Genomic DNA, 10426 nt, shown 5'->3' with positions numbered 1-10426 from the left:
TTACTTTTTAATGATCTTCCTAGGCTTCTTAGAAGACTTGGTCATACTTGATTCCTCTAGGTCAACTCTAGGAAAAACTTCTCTTGTGACTTTTATAGTGACTTTCTTAGACTTAGTAGAAGTCTTAGTCACATTGGTCTTTTTAAGGTTAATTTTAGGGATGACCTCCCTTATAACCTTGACTTGACTCTTAGACCTAGGGTTAGCTCTATAACTATATGGAACTCTATGGTATGACAGCTTATTCTTCTTGCTTTAAATTTTTGTATCTCAAATCTCTATAGCCATTGAATGACTCTTCCTTATCTATTCCTAGGTTTTATACATTTTTCTCCTTAAAGATATTTTTCATTCTTTTTAAGAGCCTTTTCTAATTTATCAAGCCTTGACATCAAGGCTTGCTTTTCTATTCTTAAATCCTTAGATATTGATTTTCCTTCTATATTTTTCTCTTTAGGTATATACCTAAAATCCTTAGAGTTATTACCTAACCCATTTCCTAATTTCCTATCCTTAGGAAGAGTTGTTCTAGTATAATATGATACTATTTTTTAACCCTATTATGCTTCATATTTTCATGATAAATAACATTAAAGTGATATAAATTATTCCTAGCATATTTTTTTATTATTACTTAAAGGAATTACATCAATAAAAGATACCTTAGGTTTGCTCTTGGGAGCTCCCCTTTGACTTGTGCTTCCTTTAAACTTGGTCGATTTCTTCCCTTATTGGCATTAGCTCAAATAATGCCCTCTTTGATTGTCAGAGAAGTACACAATGTGTTCATTACCTTTGCATACCATGGGACCGACCTCCTTTGGCATCTTCTTAGCCTTGGGTGTCACTTAACCCTTTTTCTTGGTCAATTTTGAACACTTACTTTTGTAATGCCCACTTTTCCTACACTAAAAGTAAATAATATGACTTTTATTATTAACAATCGAAATTGTTATAACTTTACTTGTAAGAGTGACACTCGATTCTTTTGATTATAACGTAGTAGCTTCTTCTTGATCCGATATTGATGTTCCACACTTCCTCTCAATCCTTGAGGTGGATACTGTTGGATCGTGAAACGTCGATAGTGGGGGGGGGGGGGGGAATATTGATTCGAAAAATCAGCGTTAATAAGAGTTAAGTGCAGCAGAATAATAAAGACTGAGACAAACTGAACACAGTGGTTTTTACTTCGTTTGGAGCCTGTGACGACTCCTACTCGAAGGCCCGTACTCCGTGAGTACTTTCGTTAGGCAATTCACTAGCAATTCGAAATAATGATTACAAAAATAGTACAATGAATGCTAATGAAAATTAAAACAAATACCGACAAGAAAGAAAAGGAAGAAGCGTAGTGTCAGAGCTTTGTTAGCGTCGCAGAAGTGCAGAGCAGTAGAAGACTTTTTTTTTCCGTTGTTGTACTTAAGCTCCCCTCTGACCCTTCTTTTATATGATGCTCGGGGCTCCCTGGATTCCTTCCGGGCGCCCTAGTGAGACGTGGCAAGTCCAACCAGCGAGCTCCAAGTGGCGACGCACGATCAGGATAATTTTTGTCTCCAGGGCGCCCGGATCCCTTCCGGGCGCCTGGACCTCCGGGCGCCCGGACCACCTTTTTCCAGCGAACAATCCTTCCTGCAAAAACAAGGTTAGTCCGAGACAAAATAGATCCTGCAAAATAAAGTGTTAGCATAATCACAGTTCAACAAAGTAATAACAAAGAGTATGACTTAGATTCCGTCTTTCCGAGACCGGAATCTAGTCACGATCTCGACTTAGATATCCGAAATGGATCTAAGCCGGATCGACGCCTAATGTTCCCTTCCTGGGAACGTGTCCTCGCAGTCACTCTCCTCCAGTGACTTACCTCACTTACCTGCCAGACGTCCGGTCAGCCCTTCGACCCTTCTGGACTTCTCGCCAACTATCCGGTCAGCCCGTCGACCTAGCTGGACTTCTCGCCAAGCGTCTGGTCAGCCCGTCGACCTATCTGGGCTTCGTGCCAGACATCCGGTCAGCCCTTCGACCTGTCTGGACTTCTCTTGCACACTCGATCAGAGTGTTAGACAACAACAGACTAACTTAACCTGATTTGTCATTCATCAAAACCTGGGTTAAATCGTTAGTGCTAACCGCACCAACAATCTCCCCCTTTTTGATGGAATGACAACCTGGTTAAGTTAGTGAAAACATATGCACGAAAAGATAAGCATTTAAAGGGTTTTTAAGTTAGTTTGTATTTTCAACTCTGGTTTAGCTAACTTAGCCACCTAACCCTCCCCCTTTGGCATTCATAAAAAATAAGCATTGATTAAATAAGCATAGATTTTTTGAAATGTCAAGATAAGCAGATAAAGAGAAATAATGTCAAGATAACCTGGGGGAGTTTAAACTTTTGAAAAACTTGTTTAAAGCTTTTAGATTTTAGAAAAATAGCTAAGTCTAAATAGACAAAATCTCAAACACAAGTGTATAAGTTCTAAATTTCAAGATCAAATTTTCAAAACTAGTTTCAATTTTGAAATGCTTTTCAAATAAGTTTTTGAAACTCAATTTTGAAACTTAATTTGAAATGCTAAGAAATTTATTTTTCAACACTAAGTTTGTAAAAGGTTCAAAAAATGATTTTGAGAAACTTAGGTTTTGAAAAGCTTTTAATTTCTACAATTTTCAAAGCAATTTTGAAAACTAACTTTCAAATTGTCAAAATTAAGTAAAATCAAATTTTGAGAACTAGATTTTTAAATTTAATTTTCAAAACTAAGTTAAATCTTAATATTCAAAATCAATTTTCAATAAAAAGTGAAATCCAAAACAACTTGATTGTATAAGAGTTAGTTTGCAAACATAGTTTTAAAATATTCAAAGTAGACAAAGGAGTTTTCAAAATAGTTTTGTAAAATTCTTTTTCAGAAAAAAAATTTGCACATTTTTAATCAAGTTGAGTCAAAAATAATTTGAAAGGTTAATTTGAAAAACTGAAGTAGTTTTATTTCTCCCCCTGAACCTGACATTAAATCAAATGTCTAACCAGTTTGTTACTGACTGACTTATCAAAAGATAGCAGCTTCACTTGGTTAGTCAAGTTAAGGTCAACCTTAGCTTGATTAATATATATTTTGTATTTAACGCCCAGACTTATGTCGATGCATTGAAATAAGCATCTTAAGTCTTAGGCAAGTGGCCTATGCATCTCACCCCTTTCTATGTTCGTCAAACACAAGCAAGGTAAGCCTAGGGTTTTGGTGAGATGCTCAAAACTAGTCCTATGAGTACATGTTCTCTAAGGATTTTGAACTAGTCTAAGGCTAAAAATTTATTTTAAAAAATCTAAAAAGGGAAAGTTTTGAAAACAGAATATGTTTTAACCTATAATTTGAGAATAACTATTTTTGAAAATATTTTTGAAATTCGAAACTCCTAGTCTATTAGACACATTCCTAGTTTTCTACGTAAATGGCTAAATTCATTTTCAGGGAGTGGTTTAGTGAATATGTCAGCTAAGTTTGACTTGGACTCAATGTATTTGAGCTCAATATCACCCTTAGTAACATGATCCCTGATAAAGTGGTGCCTGATTTCAATGTGTTTGGTTCTTGAATGATGCATTGGATTTTTTGTTAAATTTATTGAGCTAATATTGTCAATTAAAACTTTTACATTTGTGATTTTTAAGTTAAAATCTTTTAAGGTGTGCATCATCCATAATAATTGGGCTACACATTCCCCTATGGCTATGTATTCTGACTCAGTTGTAGATAGTGCAACACAATGTTGCTTTCTACTAAACCAGCTAACAAGTGATGGGTCTAGTAGTTGACATCCACCACTTGTGCTTTTTCGGTCTAATTTGCATCCAGCATAATCTGAATCAGAATATCCTATTAATTCAAAGTCACTGGTCCTAGGATACCAAATTCCTACGTTTGTTGTTCCCTTAAGATATCTAAAAATTCTTTTGACTTGAGTTAAATGGGATTCTTTAGCACAGGTTTGGTATCTAGCACACATACTAACTGCAAATAAGATATCAGGTCGGCCTGCAGTTAAGTAGAGTAGACTGCCTATTGCACTTCTATAATACTTTAGATCTACTGGTTTTCCATTTGGGTCATCGTCTAAGATTGTGTTTACTGCCATGAGTGTTTTTATTTCTTTTGTATTTTCCATTCCGAATTTTTTAAGTAATTCTTTAGTGTATTTATGTTGATAAATATAATTTCCTTCATTTGTTTATTTAATTTGTAATCCTAGAAAATATGTCAATTTTCCTACTAAACTCATTTCAAATTCTTGTTCCATTAGGTTGATAAATTCTTCTAAAAAGTCTGAGTTAGTTGAACCAAATATTATATCATCTACGTATATCTGTGCTATAAATATTTCATTTTTTAGTAATTTAACAAACAAGGTTGGGTCAATTTGACCTTGGTTGAATCCTTTGGATGTTAAGTAAGATGTTAGCCTTTCATACCATGCCCTAGGTGCTTGTTTAAGTCCATATAATGCTTTCTTTAATTTAAAAACATAATCAGGATGTTCTAGATTTTCAAATCCAGGAGGCTGACCTACATAAACTTCTTCTTTTATCAGTCCATTGAGAAAGGCTGACTTAACATCCATTTGATATAGTTTGAATCCCTTATGGGTTGCATAACTTAGTAACATTCTAATGGATTCTAATCTGGCTACTGGGGCATAGGTTTCATCGTAGTCAAGTCCTTCAACTTGACTAAACCCTTTGGCAACTAGCCTAGCTTTATTCCTAGTAATTTCCCCAGATTCACTTAATTTGTTTCTAAATACCCATTTTGTTTCTATTATTTTCTTATCTTTAGGTGGTGGTACTAGATCCTAAACTTCATTTCGTTCAAATTGAGCTAGTTCCTCTTGCATAGCGATGATCCAATCTGGATCAAGTAGGGATTCAGTTACAGTTTTGAGTTCAATTTTTGAAATCAGGGAAATTTGACTTAGGTTCCTAAAGGATGATCTGGTCTGAACCCTTAGGTCTGGGTCACCAATTATTTGATCAGTTGGATGGTTAGGGTTGATTCTTATAGTTCTAGGGGGTTGATTTGCTTGAGTGTGTTCATCTTCTTCATGATCTAGGGATTGATTGGTTTCTTCAGAATTATTATTTTCAATAGGTTGAAGTTGAGTTTGTTCTTGGGTTTCTTCAAATTTTACATTTGTGGTTTCCTCGATTTTTAACGTAATTTTATTATATATTCTGTAACCCCTACTGTTTAGAGAATATCCTACAATGATTTCATTTTCTACTTTAGAGGTAAATTTTCCTAAGTGTTCTCTAGTATTTAGGATATAGGCTGGACATCCAAATACTTTATAATATTTTATGTTGGGTTGTTTGTTATAAAATATTTCAAAGAAAGTTTTATTATGTCTTTTATTTAATGTTGTTCTATTTTGTACATAGCAGGCTGTACTTACAGCTTTTGCCCAAAAATATTTAGGTAGGCTATATTCATTTAACATAGTTCTAGAGGCTTCTAGTAGAGTTCTATTTTTTCTTTCTACAATTCCATTTTTTTGGGGGGTTTTAGGACACAAAAATTCATGATGATAGCCATTCTCAAGACAGAACTTGTTGAAATTATGATTTTTAAATTCTCCCCCATTGTCACTTCTAATTCTTTTAATTTTAATATCTTTTTCGTTTTCAATTTGTTTACAAAAGTTTGCAAAGATTTCAAAAGTTTCGTCTTTATGTTTTAAAAATTTAACCCAAGTAAACCTAGAATAGTCATCTATTATTACTAAACAGTATAAGTTTCCATTTATGGATTTGACTCCATGGGAGTCAAAAAGGTCTAAATGTAGAAGTTCTAATATCGAGTTGGTTTGTGGTTGATTGGTTGGTTTGTGAGTGGATTTTGTTTGTTTACCTTGTTGACAAGCATTACATATGGTTGAATCTAGGTTAGGTAATTTCGGTAAGCCTCTCACTAGTCCATTTAATTTGCTTATATTTCTAAAGTTTGTGTGAGACATTCTTCTATGCCATAACCAAGTCTCTTCTTTTTGTGTTAAATAACACTTAATTGAAGAGGTGGTTAAGTTGATAGCATAGATGTTGTCTTTTCTAAAACCTTTTAGGCTTATAGTAGGGTTATCTAGATGTTTGATTAAACACTCTGTGGATAGAAATTTAACCTTATACCTAGTATCACACAATTGACTTATACTCAGGAGATTGTATTTAAAATTCTCGACAAGTAGAACATTTGTAATTATGAAATCTATTTTTAATTCAATATTACCTATTCCGATCACCTTGAGTTTGCCATTGTTTCCAAAGGCAACTGTTCCTAAGCTTTTGTAGGTGAGTTGAGTGAACTTGGTGTGATCTCCAGTCATATGTTTGGAGCAACCACTGTCCAAGATCCACTTGGTTTCCTACAATGAGTAGGATTTAGGGTTAGTTTTAAAAATATTTTTTCAGAGTTAATTTAAATTATTAAAGTTAATTTCATTTTTAAAATAGTTTTTAAAATAGTAAGTCAATTTAAAGATAATTTTTAAAATAGTTTTTAAAGTTAATTTAATTTTAAAATAATTTTTAAAATAGTTTTTAAAGTTAATTTAATTTTTAAAATAAATTTTCAAGGCTTAAAATGAAAAAAAAATAGTTTTAATTCGAAATTTAAATTTGAAATTCGAATTTTAATTGAAGTTAGAAATTTAATTTAATTTGAAATTCACAATTTAATTTAATTTGAAGTTTGAGATTTTAATTTGAAATTGAATTTAATTTGACATTAATTCATTTGAAATTTGAAATTTAATTTTAAATTTTAAATTTAATTTTAAATTTGAAATTTAATTTTGATCCTTAGTCATCTCACCCGATCTAAGTTTTCAATCAGGGAATCTTATAATTTTGTGAGATGGGTTGGATTTTAATTGTGGAGTTTGGTTTAACTTGTGTTAGATTCAGGTTTAGCTTTGGTCTCTACAAACATGCATTCTTCGGATAAACTTCTAAGCTTGGTGAGTCACATGGACGTCATTAGAAGTAACCAACCTTTCGAGGTTTTCCGAATAGTCCTATCCACGGAGCTTAGTACTAAATCTTGGTCTAACTAGTTAGGATTCATTTAAGGGTAGCTTCGGTTAGTTCCACTTGGCCAAATGCACCAGATCGAAACCATATCTTTCTAGACATGCGATGCCCAAGTTTCCCTAACGTACTATCATCCAAAAACTTCACCGGTACCATGATTCAAGTTAAACTTGGTCTCTTTTTAGCTAATCCTAATTACCCTGCCGGGATAGTTTGTTTTGGAGGTGCCAGCTATTCTGGAGCCTCCCCCTGAATTATTGGCCTTTAAGTTTTTGTTTTAGGTTTGTGTCGATTCCTTTTATAGTTATAATCAACTTGGTGATAATTTATATTTTGTTGAGTTTTAATATTTTTAATTTTTGATTTCTTTGATTTGTGTTTTGGTTTTTGATTTAGTTTATACGAGTTAATATAATATATTTTTTCTTTAGGTATGTAGTATTGATTAATTCCTACTTGCATGGTCAAACACGCTTTCGGAACCCAAGCTTGATTAGTTGATTTGTATTGAGTTATTAATGACTTAAAGGTTTTATTTGAGTTCGACTTGTATCCAAGTCCGGTTTTATTATAACATGCTTTTTGATTGTTCAGGATTAAGTCTAGATTTTTTGATCTTGTAGTGAATTTCTCTAGTATTTCTTTTAAGTTATTAATTTCAGATTTTAATGATGAATTCTCTTCAAGTATTAGATCTTGAGTTGGATTTAAATTTTTTATTTGTTCCTTGAGGTCTTGATTTTCCTCAAGGAGTGTTTTGTTTTCATTTTCTATTTTAATTAACTTACTATTTAAGCAGGAAATAATTTTAAAAAAAATTTGTTTAAATTAAAATGTACCTCATCTGAGCCTTCAGAAACAAGTCCGGACTCGTGGCTTGATTCGGGTTCAGACCCGTCTTCATCTTCCGACTCGTCTTCCGTTTCAGCTTCGCGGGCCATCAGCGTGAGATGGCTCTGGTGTTTCTGCTCTTCTCCCTCCGATTCGTCCGAGGAGTCGTCCCACGTTGCTTTGAGGGCCTTCTTTTTGGTTGGCTTCGATTTGTCAAACTTCAGTCTTGGGCATTCGTTCTTGTATTGCCCTTTTTTGTTGCATCCGAAGCACGTCACGTTCTTTTGTTCCGAGGGAGAACTGATCTTTTGAAGGTCCTTCTTGCTGAAGCTTCTTTTTCTCCTGGTGAACATTTTTCTTACCAAGTTCACCAGGTGTTCTTCGTCTTCGGTATCTTGATCAGAATCTTCTTCAGATTCAGGCTTGTTCTTCTTTTCTTTGGATGAGCCTGCAAATAAGGCAATACCTTTCTCGGCTCCAGCATTAGTTTGTTCCTGTAATTCTAACTCACAAAAAAGCTCGTCTAATTTTAACTTAGATAAATTTTTTGAAATTTTGTAGGCATCTACGATTGATGCCCACAAGCTATTACGAGGAAAAGCATTTAGTGCGTACCTTATTAAATCTCTGTTTTCCATCTGGTGGCCTATTGCGTGGAGTCCGTTGAGGACGTCCTTGATTCTTGCATGCAGTTGACTTGCTGTTTCCCCTTCCTGCATTTTTATATTAAATATTTTATTTAAAAGTAGGTCGCTTTTTGTTACCTTCGCGTCGCTTGTTCCCTCGTGCAACTCAATCAGTTTGTCCCACAATTCTTTAGCATTCTGATGTGGTCCGACGCGATTCAGCTCTTCTCGTGTTAGGCCGCAATGTAGCGTGTTGATTGCCTTGTTTTCTGTTGATGCCTTTTTTCTCATGTCCGGAGTCCACTGTTCCGGGTCTAGTGGATTTCCGGAGTTGTCGACTGGAATTCGGTACGCCTTTACAACGCTGAACCATTGATTGTAGTCTATCTTTAGGTACACCTTCATTCTTTTCTTCCAGTACGAGAAGTCATCCCCGTTGAATAAGGGAGGTCGTACTGTGCTAAATCCTTCTAGTTGAGACATGCTGCACACAAGTAAATAACGAAAAAATATTCCAAGACTTAGTCTTGGATTAGTAGTGCAGAAAAAAATAATAGCTGTATCTAACTTGGTGTTGCACCAATTTAGATTTAATTGCAACGAGAAGAAAGAGAAAAAAAATTCCTAAATTAATAGTAATATCAATTTAGAATTAATCGAAAAAAAATATTTTCACCCCTGTCTGATTGGTGGTTGCACCAAATCAGAGCGGTACTTGCTTTGATACCACTTGTTGGATCGTGAAACGTCGATAGAGGGGGGGGTGAATATCGATTCGAAAAACCAGTGTTAATAAGAGTTAAGTGCAGCGGAATAATAAAAACTGAGACAAACTGAACATAGTGGTTTTTACTTCGTTCGGAGCCTGTGACGACTCCTACTCGAAGGCCCGTACTCCGTGAGTACTTTCGTTGGGCAATTCACTAGCAATTCGAAATAATGATTACAAAAATAGTACAATGAATGCTAATGAAAATTAAAACAAATACCGACAAGAAAGAAAAGGAAGAAGCGCAGTGTCGGAGCTTTATTAGCGTCGCAGAAGTGCAGAGCAGTAGAAGACTTTTCTTTTTCCGTTGTTGTACTGAAGCTCCCCTCTGACCCTTCTTTTATATGATGCTCGGGGCACCCTGGATTCCTTCCGGGCGCCCTGGTGAGACGTGGCAAGTCCAACCAGCGAGCTCCAAGTGGCGACGCGCGATCATGATAATTTTTGTCTCCAGGGCGCCCGGATCCCTTCCGGGCGCTTGGACCTCCGGGCGCCCGGAGGGGCTCCGGGCGCCCGGACCACCTTTTTCCAGCGAACAATCTTTCCTGCAAAAACAAGGTTAGTCCGAGACAAAATAGATCCTGCAAAATAAAGTGTTAGCATAATCATAGTTCAACAAAGTAATAACAAAGAGTATGACTTAGATTCCGTCTTTCCGAGACCGGAATCTAGTCACGATCTCGACTTAGATATCCGAAATGGATCTAAGCCGGATCGACGCCTAATGTTCCCTTCCCGGGAACGCGTCCTCGCAGTCACTCCCCTCCAGTGACTTACCTCACTTACCTGCCAGACGTCTGGTCAGCCCTTCAACCCGTCTGGACTTCTCGCCAGCTATCCGGTCAGCCCGTCGACCTAGCTGGACTTCTCGCCAAGCGTCTGGTCAGCCCGTCGACCCGCTTGGACTTCTCGCCAGCTATTCGGTCAGCCCGTCGACCTAGCTGGGCTTCGTGCCAGACATCCGGTCAGCCCGTCGACCTATCTGGACTTCTCCTGCACACTCGATCAGAGTGTTAGACAACAACAGACTAACTTAACCTGATTTATCATTCATCAAAACTTGGGTTAAATCGTTAGTGCTAACCGCACCAACAGATACTTCTTCCTCTTTATACT

The sequence above is a fragment of the Zingiber officinale genome, chromosome 6A (assembly GCF_018446385.1).
Source record: "Zingiber officinale cultivar Zhangliang chromosome 6A, Zo_v1.1, whole genome shotgun sequence".
Lineage (NCBI taxonomy): Eukaryota > Viridiplantae > Streptophyta > Magnoliopsida > Zingiberales > Zingiberaceae > Zingiber > Zingiber officinale.
This window is presented reverse-complemented; position numbering follows the sequence as displayed.